Here is a 15,574-nt window from a genome sequence, read left to right on the forward strand (position 1 = left end):
CATTTGAAATTGCTCTCACCTTTCACATTAGCCTCATATCATATTTTCATCTCATTCATTAACTTTAACACGTTTTCTTTTTATAATTACTCACCCCTTCACGTGAATGTTCATTTCATCATATGCCAATGCACTTGGACATTTAGTGTGTTTCACACTCATACTTGACCCTTCTAGGGTTACATCATTTTATCACATACATCTTAGGATCACTTACATTTAGACGTATGCTAGACTTATGAGTCCACACATACAATCCATGAGAGTTCATTCATAGTTTGTTTAAGTGATTCATGTTAACCCAAGATTATGTGGTACAAGACTTATGCATCTTGTAGATATGCCAAGATATCTATTTAGATCATTAGAGGTAGCATTCATTAAATATTTACTTACGTATGAGTCAATACGGAACTGGGCAAATGACCTCAATTTCGAATCTCTTTGACAACACTTAATCCTATTTTAAACTTGATAATTACATTTTTCAGATTTAGGAGACCCTAGTTAGATCCCCATCAACCCCGTAATATTTCCTTTATTTTTCTCCTCTCCTTTTTCGTTTAAGTCAAGGAGGTTGTGGGTTCAATCCCCCACAAGCTCATTATTTTTCTTTTAATTTATCTCTTAACTTTCTCACCTATCCAAGAGGTTGTTGGTTCAATCCCCACTCTTCACATTCCATTCAAGAGGTTGGGGTTCAATCATCACTCTCCACATTTGTTTTCTCCATTATTTTTCTCTTTACTCTCTTGTTTAACCGAGAGGTTGTGGGTTCGACTCCCACCCCTCTCATTTCTTTATTTATGTTGTTAGGCTTGGGAGAGTCGACTAAGGGAACTCGGGTTCGAATCCCGTGTGCCTCACTCGTTTTTATGTTAATTAATTAAAATATGCCTTAGTGAAATATTATCATTTTTAGTCAAGGTCACCCAAATTCGATTCCTCTTAACCCCATTTCCTCATTTATTTATTTAAACATTTTTGGGTGAGGTCTCGGGTTCAATCCCTAGAAACCTCACCTATTTCATACTCATTTAAAATTTCAGATTTTTTCATCCTTTTTTGGATGAACCAACCTTATAAAATGCTTGAAATTTGGTCATGTCTCTCAACTCCTTTTTATCAACATTTATACATTAATTCTTAGGGTAATTCATGGATCATTTAGTATGTTTTTAGGTGTACTTTAATAGTTACATTTAGCTTATGTTTTTCCACTCCAATCAACCATATTACACCTCATATGAACATGATTTATACAAGTTTGTGCACGTCATATACAACCATAAAACATGTCATTTTCCAACTTCAAACCAACAGTATATGTCACAGCTTAAATATTGCACACACATAATGTTTCACATAATTCCGAAAGACATAAATTATCAGTCATACAATTCCGAGAACAGTTTTATGAACATATTCATCACAAACATCACATTACACACCTAATCTACCAGCAGACATACAAACCTAAGATCATTGGGAGCTAGTGACAAGGAACATGTAATGGTGAACAACCCTAATTTTCAGAGTAGATTCATCTGAGACATAAGGGTCTCTTGGGAAAGGGACCAAGAGTAAGAAAACCCATACCTTATTTCACGTCGTTCAACCCTTGAACCTACTGCCCAATGACCTTCTCCAAACCCATATCCAAGTCTCGAAACCTAAACACAAAACTCAACGGAAAACCCTTCCTTTTGCCTTACGTTTTTGGTTAACGTTTTGTTTATGTTTTTAATGTGAAAGTTCTTCAAGTGTGAAGAACTTTTGGCTGTTTTTTAGTTCGGGTGTTTTGGTTAGGCACAGAGGACATTAAAAGAAAGACAGAGATATTGATGTGAGAGAGAGAGTTATACGTGAAAGAGAGTTGAAAGAGGTGAAGTAGTTTAGACTTAGTCAACTAGGACTCTTAGGGAACACTTAGTCAATTAAAATATTTTAATTAATTAATAATAATTAATAGTTAAAATCTGATTTTTCCTTTTTCTTAAATCAGATATTGATTATTAATTAATTAAATAAATTTACCAATTTAAATAAAACAAATTAAATCATTGCTTCCACCTAGGTTTGTACCCGGGTGGAGCAAGATTTTGCTAAAAGGGCAATTTTTGCCCTCTCTACCAAAAATACCCCTCCACCTTATTAATTTAATAACTAATTACATATTTAGGATATTTATGATACTACCCTTATCCTTAAAAATACAATTTTGCCCCTAGACCCCCCCTTTCTAAGTCTGGTAAAGACTCATCCGAGTAAATCTTCATATTCGGGAGACCTACATATCTGGACCCAACCTTTCCTAGATCAACTAACTCCCCAAGTTAGTTGGCTTGGATTTCGCAAGGGTTCGAATGTATGGTTCCTTGCGCATCAATCCGTGTTTACCCGGTCTAATCGTAGGCATTCTAGACACATTAAGCATTACTTAGCATATCAATTTTTAGGGTTGTTACATCAACATCAACATCAACGTAAGTGTAAAATTTAGTTTGAATGTCAACGTCAATGTGAATGTAAATAAAAACATCTACATAAATATGAACGTCAACATAAATGTTAACGTCGACGTCAACATGAATGTGAACATTAACGTCAATGTCAATGTGAATGTCAACGTGAACTTCAACGTGAACGTCAATATAAACGTTACATCAATGTGAATATAAACGTTTGCGTCAACGTCTATTTGAATGTGAACGTCAACGTTTATGTGATGTCAATGTATACGTCAACCTCAACATCAACTTCAAAGTCAACGTGATTGTCAACACAAATGTGAATGTTAACATGAACGTCAATGTAAAAGTAAATGTCAACGTGTTGGTAAACATTAACGTTATAATCAACGTCAATGTAAATAGGAATGTCAATGTGAACATCAACATGAATGTGAATGTTATTATAAATGTGAATGTTAACGTGAATGTTAACATTAATGTCAGTGTGAATGTCAACGTCAATGACAACGTTAATATGACCATGAACATTAATGTAAACGTGAATCTGGACGAACACATCAACGTGAACATAAACATCAACATAAACGTCAGCATGGATGTTAATGTCAACGTGAATGTCAACATTCACAGCAATGTGAACATAAAAGTGAACTTTAATGTAAAGCTGAACATTAACTTTAACATCAATGTAAATTTGGATGTCAATGTGAACATAAACGTGAATGTAAACCCAAAATTTAGGGTGAACGTCAACATGATCATCAACGCCAACATGAACGTTAACCTGAATGTGAACATGACACTACACCATTTTCGGCCTACAGCAACACTACGTAAGTGTAGCCTAAACTAGCAAAAAGTGTGGCCTTTGATAAAAGGCTACACTTTTGGACATTCAGCAACACTTTTTAGGGGCTGCCCAAAAGAAGCGTAACCTTTGACATTAGGCAACACTTTTTAAATGTTGCCATCTTTGGCTACACATATAAAGCGTAGCCAAATAGGTATAAGGGCACGCTTTGAAGATGTGCATTAGCAACACCTATTTTTTGTTAGACTACACTTAAAAGCGTTGCCTTTTCAAATTTATTGGTCACACTTAACAAGTGTGGCCTTTTATTGGTCATCTATTGCAACACTTTCAAAGTGTAACTTTTTATCTACCTAGAGCAACACTTACAAAGTGTAACTTCAACATTTATAAGCCTACATGTAGCACAAATATATATAATATATTTACATACATACAAGTGACCTAAAACACAAAATGAACTAATTAATCATTAAATTGAAGCTATATATTTCAAATAAACTTCGAGAAATATTTCATGTACAACCAAAAGATAGTATGTGTTGTGTACATACCCATACTTATACATCAATATTCTAAATGTGTACACAATAAATCAAATATGTATTTAAACTTTTACAATAGTTCAAAAACTCTTCATCATCCACTTCAAATTTGATCACCTCCATTTCCCTACACAAATAAGATATTGGCAGTTATATAGAAGAGGTAAGAAGTTCAGATTGCAACAATATAGAGAGGCAAGAAATCCAGCAGTTACAGAAAATTAGATTGCATCTTTTGATGTTCAAAGTAGATGCCTACTTGTCTTTTGATGTTCAAAGTAGATGATCTTCCCTTAGGTGTCTAGAATTCCAAATGAGTTCAACAACAATGAATAATTGCATTAGGGTTCAAACTTCATAAGAAACAATATAAAATATTTGGTGTTATACAATAACCATGATGCACGCAAACTAACACGAACACTAAAGAAAAAAGGAATTAATGAGGAGACACAAACAATTAGATTCTCCTAATAATTATTTGTTTATTTGTTTGTAGTTATGGAAGCATGCCTTCTACTAGGATGTCAAAAGTTATGGTTATAACATGGATATTCTATATAATAAGAAAGAAAATAGACTTTACTGACAGAAATATTTATATATAGAAGCAGCAGTTACAGAAAACATTAACAACAAATCTGCAGATTGCAGATTCCATACCATGCCAATGTTCTATACAAATGCCAAAAAAACAGTGAAACAAAAGAAGCAAGACCTTAGCTCAATTTAAACCAAATACATTAACAACAACTAAAGAGAGACAAGTCCAGATTGTAGATTACAGCAGCAGCAAAAATTAAAGAAAATTAGATTAGTTTCCTTGTGTAGTTAATATGTTCCACACGATCAAACAAGGAAACTAAATCTGACATAGCAAAACTACACTTCAACCATACCAAACAAGCAAGATGAATAGTGGTCAAGAGAAACAAAACCTTAGCTCAATTCAAACCAAAGCCACTAACAATAAATTACCAATGATGAAATAGCAAAAACAATATATAAGTCAATAAGCAAGATCAAAGATCTGTTATACATACCCTGTGCAAATACGTTTCTGAGTTCTTAGGAAAATCAGAATTGATAACAACGTTAACTGCTTGAATATCAATTCCTCTAGTAAACAAATCTGTTCCATCAAGAAAGAACACAAAATTAAGAAATTTAACAATTAATCAATTTGAAATTTCAGCTGTAACGGAAAGCGTGACGGACCGTCGTAGCCATGACGGTCCGTCCTGCATGTTCGTCATGAAGATCAGAGAAGTAGCAGAAGAAACTTGCAAGTATGGGACGACGGAGTCCACGACGGCCCGTCATGACCACGACGGATGACTACGACGGACCGTCATGACCACGACAGCCCGTCATGACCACGGCCCGTCATGACCACGACGACCTCTCATCACTACGACGGCCCGTCGCGAGGTCCACGGCGGCCCGTCGCGAGGTCCACAACGACTCGTCGTGACCACGACGTCCCGTCGCGAGGTCCGCCGACCCAGCCGCGTTTTGACACATTTCCAGCAAATAGAGTTACTATCTATACTTATGGCCAAAACGGCTGATTTTGCTAAAGTTACTATCTATACTTGAAAATGCACTAGACAAACCAAGCTTATTGTAAAATTGAGACTAATTTGATAAGGGTGAAGTATAAAATTGAGTTACCAAAATGCTTAATGTAACAGGTATGAGCATGAAAATGATAAAGGAAAACAAAAAATGCAACAAGGAGGGGATGTCAATAGCAAAATATCAGGTATCATAGCTATGAAACCTTACTCAAATAATTTGTCTAAAACTGCTACTAAGATTGTTGAAGTTGAAGGAGGGATGGATTGGGGTTGTTAATACAGCCTCACTTCTGCAGAAAGGGGCAAAAAGAGGAGGGAATTTGCCTAATGTTTTTCATGAGGGGGTACAGTCAGACCTTAACCCTTACAATAGAGCACCAACTAACAATAAAACTCAGCAACAGCAATCTAAACAGCAGCAGGGTCAACAACAAGGGCATACAGTGGCAATTAAACAAGGGCACCTTAACACACATTTCTCACAATACTACTTGACACCTCTATTTGAGTGTCTAAAGGAAGTCTAAATTTTTACTTACTTGATGAAATCAGTTCTTCAGCTTCCGTCCTTCAGCTCTTCGATTTTTATTTCTTCGATCCCCAGTTCTTCAGCATCAACTCTTCATTTCGTCGAGCAAATCAAAATCTGGAGAGGAGAATCTTCAACTCAATTCTTCTGTGTTTCAGCTTAGCTACTCAGGAGAATCTACATGTTTCAAAAGTTTTATAGCTACATAAATGTCAAACCAAATTTAACACGCATGTTTAAAAAAAATGATTGAAACTATGTCATATAAATAGAAACTGGATGAGTAATGTTCAATAAAAACATTATAGTAACGGTTCCATATCAAATTCAAAATATCATGATAACCTATTACAACAACACTTGTTCTGTTTAATGCCCATCATTTAATTATACTCAATCTTCACAATTCTTTACTTTTATCGAACGAACAACTAAATATAACAGTTCATTCAGTTTTCTGCTTTTCAGTAGTTCAACATCACGATATAAGGTATTAAGGCTCAGGGCACCCAGAAATCAACTAGTAAAGCTAAATTACGGGCTAGACTCCCAAAAATTGTACAAAAACACAAGAACATCAAAAACCTAAAGCTAGAATTTAGACTTTCAAAGATAGAATTCTTACCAGGTAAACCCTAAATCTATCTAAAATCAAGTCCTGCAACGAGAAATCTGAGAGAAAAGTGTGACGGAGAGACTTAACTTCAGTTCATCTTGCTAACAACCCCAATCAATTCCTTCTAAACAAAAAATGTAAAAAATTATTCAATATGATGAAACTTGATGAAATCTTCAGCTCGGAGAAGAGAAAGCTCGGTCAGCTCGATGTGTTTTGCAGCTCGATCTTTAGCTCGATCTTCAGTTCAATCTTCAGCTTGGATAAAAGAAATTGTGAGTTCTTCACCTCGAGGAAGGAAAGGGAAAGCGTGACTTGAAGGAAATAGCTCCATCTTCAGCACAATATCAGAGAAAGGAAAGGGAAAGCGTGAGTTCTTCAGAAAAAGGAAACCGAAAGGGAGAAGGAAATAGAAAGTCTTTTTGTTTTATTATTAATTAATGTTTATATTTTTGGCCAATAAAAATTGGAGGGAGTGTTAAAAATATTGGAGGAAATATAATATATTAGTGAAAAATTTTAAGGCAACACTTATAAAGTATTGTTTGTTAAATTATAAAAATAGGACATTTTAGAAGTGTGGTCATATATGTAAATAGGTGTTGCCAATTATGTCATATTTTAACAACACTTATAAAGTGTATCTTATATTATTAAAGAGTAGACTTTTGAAGTGTTGCCAAAATTATTGTAGCTAAAAGTTAAAAATTTTATGCTACGCTTTAAAAGCGTTCCCAAAACTACTTTAGGCATCACTTTACAAGTGTAGTCCAGAATAAGTGTGGTCATAGGCCTAAAATGGTGTAGTGTGAATGTGAACGTCAATGTTAACATGAACGTCAATGTCAACATAAATGTAAACGTGAATGACAACGTGTACATCAACGTCAACGTCAATGTCAACTTGATCATCAAAGTAAATGTTAACGTAAACATCAACATCAACGTGAACGCAAACATAAACATCAACAAGAACATGAACATGAATAATAAAGTCAACATCAGCATCAATGTCAATGTCAACATCAACATCAAAGTCACCGTCAAAGTCAACGTCAACTTCAATGTTAACATCAACATCAATGTCAACGTGAATGTAAATGTTAAAGTCAACATGAAATTCAATGTGAAAGTCGACATCAACGTCACGTCAATGTCAAAGTCAACATCAATGTCGATGTCAAAGTGAATGTTAATGTCAATATCAACATTAACGTACCCGTAAATGTTAGAACAGATGTCAATGTGAATGTGAACGTCGACTTAAAACTTGAACGTCAATGTAATTGTCAATGTGAACATAAACGTGAAGGTCTAGATGAACTTCAACATGAATGTAAAAGTGAACGTCAATGTAAACATCAATGTGAACGTGAACGTCCACGTGAATGTCAATATGAATGTTAATGTCAATTTTAATGTGAACGTCAACATCTACGTCAATGTCAATGTCAATATCAATGTCAACATCAATGTGAATGTCAAATTGAACATTCATGTTAATGTTACCATCAATGTAAACGTAAATGTCAACGTGAGTGTAAACGTCACCATGAACATCAACGTCAATGTGAACTTGAACGTCAACATCAATGTCAACATAAATCTCAATTTAAACATCGATGTGAATGTGAACGTTATGTGAATGTTAAGGTAAATGTATACGTCAATGTGGACATGAACGTAAATATGTACGTCAATGTCAACGTCAATATGAACGTTAAGTTCAACATCAATATAAACGTCCCGTCAGTATGAATGTCAATGTCAATGTCAATGTAAATATGAAGGTCAACGTCAACGTCGACGTAAATGTGAATGTTAACGTTCATTTAAATGTTAGCAACAACGTCAATGTAAACATCAGCGTTAACATCATGTAAACATAAGCGTGAACGTAAACGTCAACATGAACGTGAACGTCGACGTGAACGTGAATGTCAATATTAACATCAATGTGAACGTCAACATGAATGTGATTTTAACGGTAACATTAACATCAACGTAAACGTGAATGTATTTAGAATATCAGTGAGAACCTAAACGTGAAAGTTAACCTAAAAGTCAGCGTGAACGTCAATGTTAACTTCAACGTCAATATATACATTAACGTGAACGTGAACATCAACTTCAACATAAATGTGAATGTGAATGTCAATGTCAACGTCAAAAAAAAGTTCAACATGAACATCAATGTCAATGTCAACATCAACATCAAAGTCAATGTCAATACCAACATTAACATCAATGTCAACGTCATAGTAAACATCAACTTGAATGTCAACGTCATCGTCAAACTGAATGTGAACGTGAAATTCAGTGTGAATTTGAACGTGAACAATAATGTAAAAGTCAACATCAACATAAACGTCAATATCAGCATGAACGTAAACGTTAACATCAGCGTCCCTGCAAATAAACGTTATGGTAAACGTGAACATGATCGCCAACATAAACATAGACGTGAATGTAAACATAAATGTAAGAATAAACATCAACGTGAACATCAACAACAATGTGAACGTGAACTTAAACGTCAATGTGAACATTAATGTGAACTTAAACGTCTATTTCAATGTCATTGTCAATGTTAATATGAATGTCAATGTCAACGTAAATGTGAACTTCAATGTATACGTAAATGTCAACGTAAATGTTAGTATGAACGTCAGCGTCAACGTCAGCATTAACGACAATGTGAACGACAACATGAACCTTAATGTTAACCTTAAAGTTAAAGTCAACGTAAATATGAAGGTATATATGAATGTTACCAAGAACATAAGTGTGAACGTCAACCTGAAAGTTAGCGTGAACCTTAATGTCAACATAAACGTTAACGTGAATGTGTACGTAAATATCAACGTAAATGTGAACGTGAACGTCAACGTAAAGGTCAATGTGAAAGTCAATGTCAATGTCAACGTAAACATCAAAGTCAACATCAACATCAACGTCAATGTTAACGTGAATGTCAACGTGAATGTAAACGTGAATGTCAACTTTAATGTCAACGTGAAAGTCAACGTCAACGTCTCATCAACGTCAATGTCAATGTCAACTTCAATGTCAATATCAATGTGGACGTTAAAGTGAATGTTAATGTCAATGTCAGCATCAAAATAAACGTAAATGTCAGAACAAATGTCAACATAAACGTGAACGTTAATGTAAATGTCAATTTGAACATGAACGTGCACGTCTACTTGAACATGAACATGAATGTCAACGTGAACGTCAATGTAAACATCAATGTTAATGTGAATGTTCACGTGAATGTCAAGATGAACGTTATCATGAACGTCAATGTGAACGTAAACATCAACATCAACGTCAATGTCAAAATGAACATGAATGTTCATGTCATCGTTAGCATCAACGTGAACATAAATGCCAGCCTGAACATAAACGTCACCGTAAACGTAACCATGAAGGTGAATGTGAACATAAATGTGAACGTTAATATGAATGTCAATTTAAACGTCAATGTGAACATTTAATGTGAATGTCAATGTGAACGTGAATGTCAACGTCAATATGAATGTGAACGTGAACATGAACGTATATATGTACGTCAAATGGAACGTCAATGTAAACGTCAACATGAATGTTTACTTCAACATCGACATAAACATCAATGCGAGTGTGAACGTCGATATCAATGTCAATGTTTATATAAACGTCAATGTTAATGAAAACATGAATGTCTGCATACACGTAAAAATTTGAGAGAACGTCAATATAAACATCAACTTCAATATCAACATAAACGTCAGCATAAACGTGACATAAATATGAACATCATCGTGAACGTGAAAGTCAATATGAACAAGAATGAAAACATTAACGTTAATTTGAACGTCAACATAAACTTTAACATGAACGTGAATGTTGTGCCATTCCAGAAATCGTACTCGTCTAGTGAAGAACCTATTAAGTTTTAAGAATAGGTATTGGGGGTACATGGGCATCCCAATGCCCAATATTTTGAAAATATTGGGCATATTAGAGAATATTGGCTTAAAGGGTGCCAATTTTCTATGTGTTAAGATATACTTTTATGTTCAAATGCACCAATCCAAGCTTGTTTAGAAATTATACCTGAAATGAAGACCCTAAGCTAAATTTTTTGACTTTATATGACATACATTAGGTACGAGGCATCCAAATGTCAAGCCTAGTATCATAGAACATGACCATTTAAAATGATCATGTACAGTAAGCAGTGCCCAAGGATATAATGAGGATCCTTGGGACAATAAGTAATCATTCCAAATGAACAATCAATAATTGTTATTTAGGATAGTACAAGCAACCAATGTGCAAGCACATGGGGAAAAACGGCCAAGGAGAGGACCACCCTAATCTAATTTGGTTAGGATAGTTAGGGGGAAGGCGTGCACAAGGGTTCACCCATGTGGGGACTAGATCTCTACCTTAATAATTAACACACCAAACAACCTAAGACTTACTTGGTTGACACTAACCTAGTAACTACTTAAAGAGACAACCTAGTGCCTAACCTAGGATGGTCCAAAGGGTTAGTTATGGTCCTAACAATTTGAGGGTACTTTACTAATTACCCTAGGTCAACAAATTAATTAAATTAGCAAGTTAATTAATTTATTTAAATTGTCAAAACAAAATCCTTACATAAACCTAGTAACTAGTTCAAGAAACATCCTAATACTTAACCTAATATAATCCAAAAGGGTTGATTATGGTTCAAATAAATTAGGGGTACTTTAGTAATTACCCTAGGTACCTTAATTAATAAAAAATTAGCCATTTAATTAATTAATTTAAATGGTCAAAACGAAATCCTTAGGAAAAATTTTAGATTTGACTAAGTGCTATGTTTTCCTATTTCTAGTCAATCTATGAGGGGCTTTTTAGTAATTAATTAATTTATTTATTTAATTAAATTATTAAACCTAAGTTGAATGATACAAGATCAGTTCGTAATACCTAAAAACTCATGATCATTCACTTAGAAACACAACGTTAAAAGCGTAAGCAAAAGGCATAAAGTTTCATCGACTCTCTTAGGTGAATTCAAGGTGTTGTTCAAGGATTTGTGTAAGATGGTTTTCGTAGATTAAATTCTACATAAGGTATGGGTTTCTCTCCTGGAATTTTTCCTCCAAGAGTATTTTTCATCGTCTTGAATCTATGAAATCTCGAAACTAGGGTTGTTTCTCAAGGTTCTTGTTGAATGTCCTTCTTCCCTAGTATCCTCGTTTTCGATTCTAATGAATATATAGATGTAGTCTTGATCATGTTGTTGGTTGATATACCGTGGTTTCACGGTATTTTTAATAACCTTTTCCTTAAGTTTCGTGTGTCAAGAAGCCCTTTTGTACTAATTTTTATGTAAGTTTCCCTTTATTTGAAGGAAATCTGTCTAAAAGATGAATGTGGAGGTCTTTGAGCAAGAAATACAGAAAAGTACCACCTACGGAGCTTGTGACGGTTCGTCATGCCCGTGAAGATCCGTAGGTGGCATTGTAGTGCAGCTGCTGAAGGAAGATGGGGAAGTCTGACTAAGTGTGGGGTTACAGAGTGTGTGACGGACCGTTGTAGCCATGACGGTCCGTCCTGCTGGTTCGTCATGAAGATCAGAGATGTAGTCCCAGTACCCAATTTTCAAGAGTTCAAGTGTTATCGAACGGAGACCCCCGGCGAACCGTTGTGCCTGTGACGAACCGTCATACCTGCCGTCGAGGGTGATGAAGAAAGCAGCAAAAGATATTGCACAAGTATGGACGACGGAGTCCATGACGGCCCGTCGCGACCACGACGATCCGTCGCGAGGTCCGTCAACCTAGCCGAGTTTTGACAGATTTCCAGCAAATAGAGTCCTTATTTAATTAGGTTTTTATTTTTTTTAAGTAGTTCGAAACACCTCGTTTTTTGGGTTAGACTCTTGGATATTTGAGCTTCTTTTGTGGATTAGACTTAGGGATTTATTGTACACTTTTGGAGAATCTTTAGTCTTCAATTAATTCCAGTAATTGATTGTCGGTGATTTTTGTTGATTAATCAAGTGACTTTCTGGATTTTACTCTTTCTCATTGAAGTAAGTGCATTAATTCTTATATCATGTATTTGAATATTGTGATTATGACTATGGGTAACTAAACTCCATAACTAGGGTTGTGGGAACCATAGGTGAATAATGAGGTAAAACCTAACTAAAATAACAATTCTAGAATAATGTCTTGCATGTATTGATAATTCTTTCTCTTAGAAGTCTTTTTAACGGATGGCCAACATTAGAACTCGCCTTATTGCTACTTTCCGGACCAAGGAGGTAGATAATAGGAAAAGAATTATCAACATAGATTTAGTGTATATTATCTGATAGGCTAGTAATGATTGGTACGAGGTAATAACATAGTCAAATATCGAATACGATGCTTAATATGAGGTAAAGGTAAGGGTTAGTATAGACACTTTGCATGCAAGATACTAGGAAAGAATTGTTATAGTTATAATTATCAAGTTATGAACCTGTGGGGAACACGTAAACCCTAGTTACTTTTATTAATCGATTAAACTCCAATATTTGAAGCTGTTAGTTGTCTCCTTTACATTCGCTAGTTATTTTGAATTATTTAAAAATAGAAAACCCCCTTTTATCATTTTTGCTTTCTAAGGAAAAAATTGATTGAACAATAGTATTAATAGATTAAAGTTAAGTCTAAACTATTTTCGTCGTGGGAACGATCCCAACCTCATTAGTTGGGTTATTTACTTGATACGACCGCTTTACCTCTTTTTTAAGAAGTAAGTTTGAGCATATCAAATTTTGACGCCGTTGCCGGGGAAAGTAGCTTTTAGATTAACTTAAACTTATTACTATAGTTTAGTTGATATTTTCTTAATTTTACTTTGTTTATTGTTTTTGATTCTTGCAGAACCATCTTCCTTGTATGCCAAATACACGGAGAGGAAGAGAACCCTTGTTTCCCTACGATCACGAATTAGAGTGTACACTACGCAACATGAATCAAAACTTGGGAATTAATGATGATGATCCAAACCATAACATCCCAGCTCCGGTTGATGTTCATGGTCAGTTGTTACCCAATGCTCCGGGTGAACACCAACAGAGGGGACAATATAGCAGACTCCGATGGGCCACTTGTCTTGCCCCCTCTACCACCAGGCTACACCTTTGTGGTAACTAGTAGCCTGATGCAAATGCTCACTGCCAGAGGTTTTTTTTCAGGGCTACCTTATGAGGATCCACATGCCCATATAGCTAAGGTAAGGGCAGTGTGTAAAAGTTGTGTAGGGAGGCCTGACTTGGACTTGGATGTAATAGGGCTAAGAGTGTTTCCTCTCTCACTGACGGGAGAGGCTGCTATATGGTTCACTGAGCTCCCTTACAACTCAATTTTCAGTTTGAACCAACTAAGGGACGTTTTCTTAGCATGGTACTACCCGATCTCCAAGAAACTAAACCACAAAGACAGTGTGAACAACTTTGTGGCACTACCAGGAGAGTCAGTTAGTAGTTCTTGGGATAGATTCACCTCGTTTTTTAGAAGCGTCCCCAATCACCATATAGATGATGAGTCACTGAAGGAATACTTCTATCGGGCACAAGATGATAATAATAAAGAGGTGTTGGACACTATAGCAGGTGGATCTTATGGGGAGTGTCCTTATGCTGAGATTGCTGAAAAGTTAGAGAAAATCTCCCAGAACAACAAAGCTTGGAGTACTAGGAAGTCAGATACCGGGAGAAATACCGTCGCTGTGCAGTCCACTCACAACCCAGCCACAGATGAGATTCGTGAAGAAATGGCTCAGATGAGAAATGAGCTTGGGTTGGTACTAAAAGATGTCACTGGGGGTGCAGAAAATATAAATGCAGTCAACTACTTGTCGAAACCACCGCCACCAAATGATGAGTGCTATTATGAGGTGGATTCCTATGCTGTAAAGGAGCAGACGGGGGGTTTCCGACCGAGTGACCAAGGCTCTAATAAGAAGAATTGGTGCCAAGGTCAAGGGAACCAAGGTCGAAACTATGGTAACTATAACCGTGGGGGTCATTATGCCCTAGATGGAAACTAGAACCTCGACAGCAACTTCAATAGGGGTAACTATGGTAATAGAAATGATAGGAATGGGCCCTATGTTCCTCTTCAAAATCGTGAAGTTACTCCTAGGGATGGTGGAGGTAGTATGGCACGAATTTAGGATATGTTGCATAAAATGATGAGGAGGTTAGATGCTAGTGATGAGCACAATAAAGAGTTGAGGAATGATTTAGCAGGTATTGGGCAAAAAGTCGATACACATGCAATATAAATTAAGCAACTTGAGTTACAATTGGCCATATTATCTGCGACTGTGAACACACGGCAACCGGGCACTCTTACTATCAACACTATCCAAAATCCGAAAAATGATGGACATTGTATGGCAATCACTACTCGCGGTGGTAAGCAAACTATTGACCGACCTATGCCGTCTAATGAGAAACAGGTGACAAAAGATACTGATAAAGTGGTAGATGTTAATGGTAAAGTAGAGGATAACACTGTAAAAGATGCTGAAGTGCCTAAAAAGGTAACTCCCATGCCTAGGCAACCACCCCCATTTCCTCAAAGATTAGTGAAAAATACAAAGGATGGTAAATATCGGCGTTTTATAAAAATGTTGAAGCAACTTTCTATCAATGTCCCTTTGGTAGAAGCTTTAGAACAAATGCCCGGTTACACAAAGTTTATGAAAGCTCTGGTTACAAAGAAAAGATCGGTCACTTTTGAGGATGATGATAGAATGCAGCATTGTAGTGCTATTGCTATAAGATCCCTGGTACAAAAGAAAGAAGATCCGGGTGCGTTCACTATTCCTTGTACAATCGCGCTATTACATTCTGCGAATGCATTATATGATCTGGGGGCAAGCATAAATCTCATGCCCCTCTCGATTTACAAGAAGTTGGGTTTGGTAATACAAATCCCACTGGAATGCGGCTACTGATGGCCGATCGAACAGT

At 35.9% G+C, this 15,574-nt stretch overlaps 1 long non-coding RNA gene across 1 annotated transcript; it reads right to left on the reverse strand.

Annotated features, from left to right (window-relative positions):
* Positions 1-3,903: 3,903 nt before the first annotated feature.
* On the reverse strand, positions 3,904-6,111 carry LOC107014060. Its single transcript, XR_001456175.2, has 3 exons — positions 5,950-6,111; positions 4,874-4,962; positions 3,904-3,957 (listed from the first exon to the last, which is right to left on the reverse strand). It is a non-coding gene; the product is annotated as an uncharacterized LOC107014060 (long non-coding RNA).
* Positions 6,112-15,574: the final 9,463 nt, after the last annotated feature.

The sequence above is a fragment of the Solanum pennellii genome, chromosome 3 (genome assembly GCF_001406875.1).
Source record: "Solanum pennellii chromosome 3, SPENNV200".
Lineage (NCBI taxonomy): Eukaryota > Viridiplantae > Streptophyta > Magnoliopsida > Solanales > Solanaceae > Solanum > Solanum pennellii.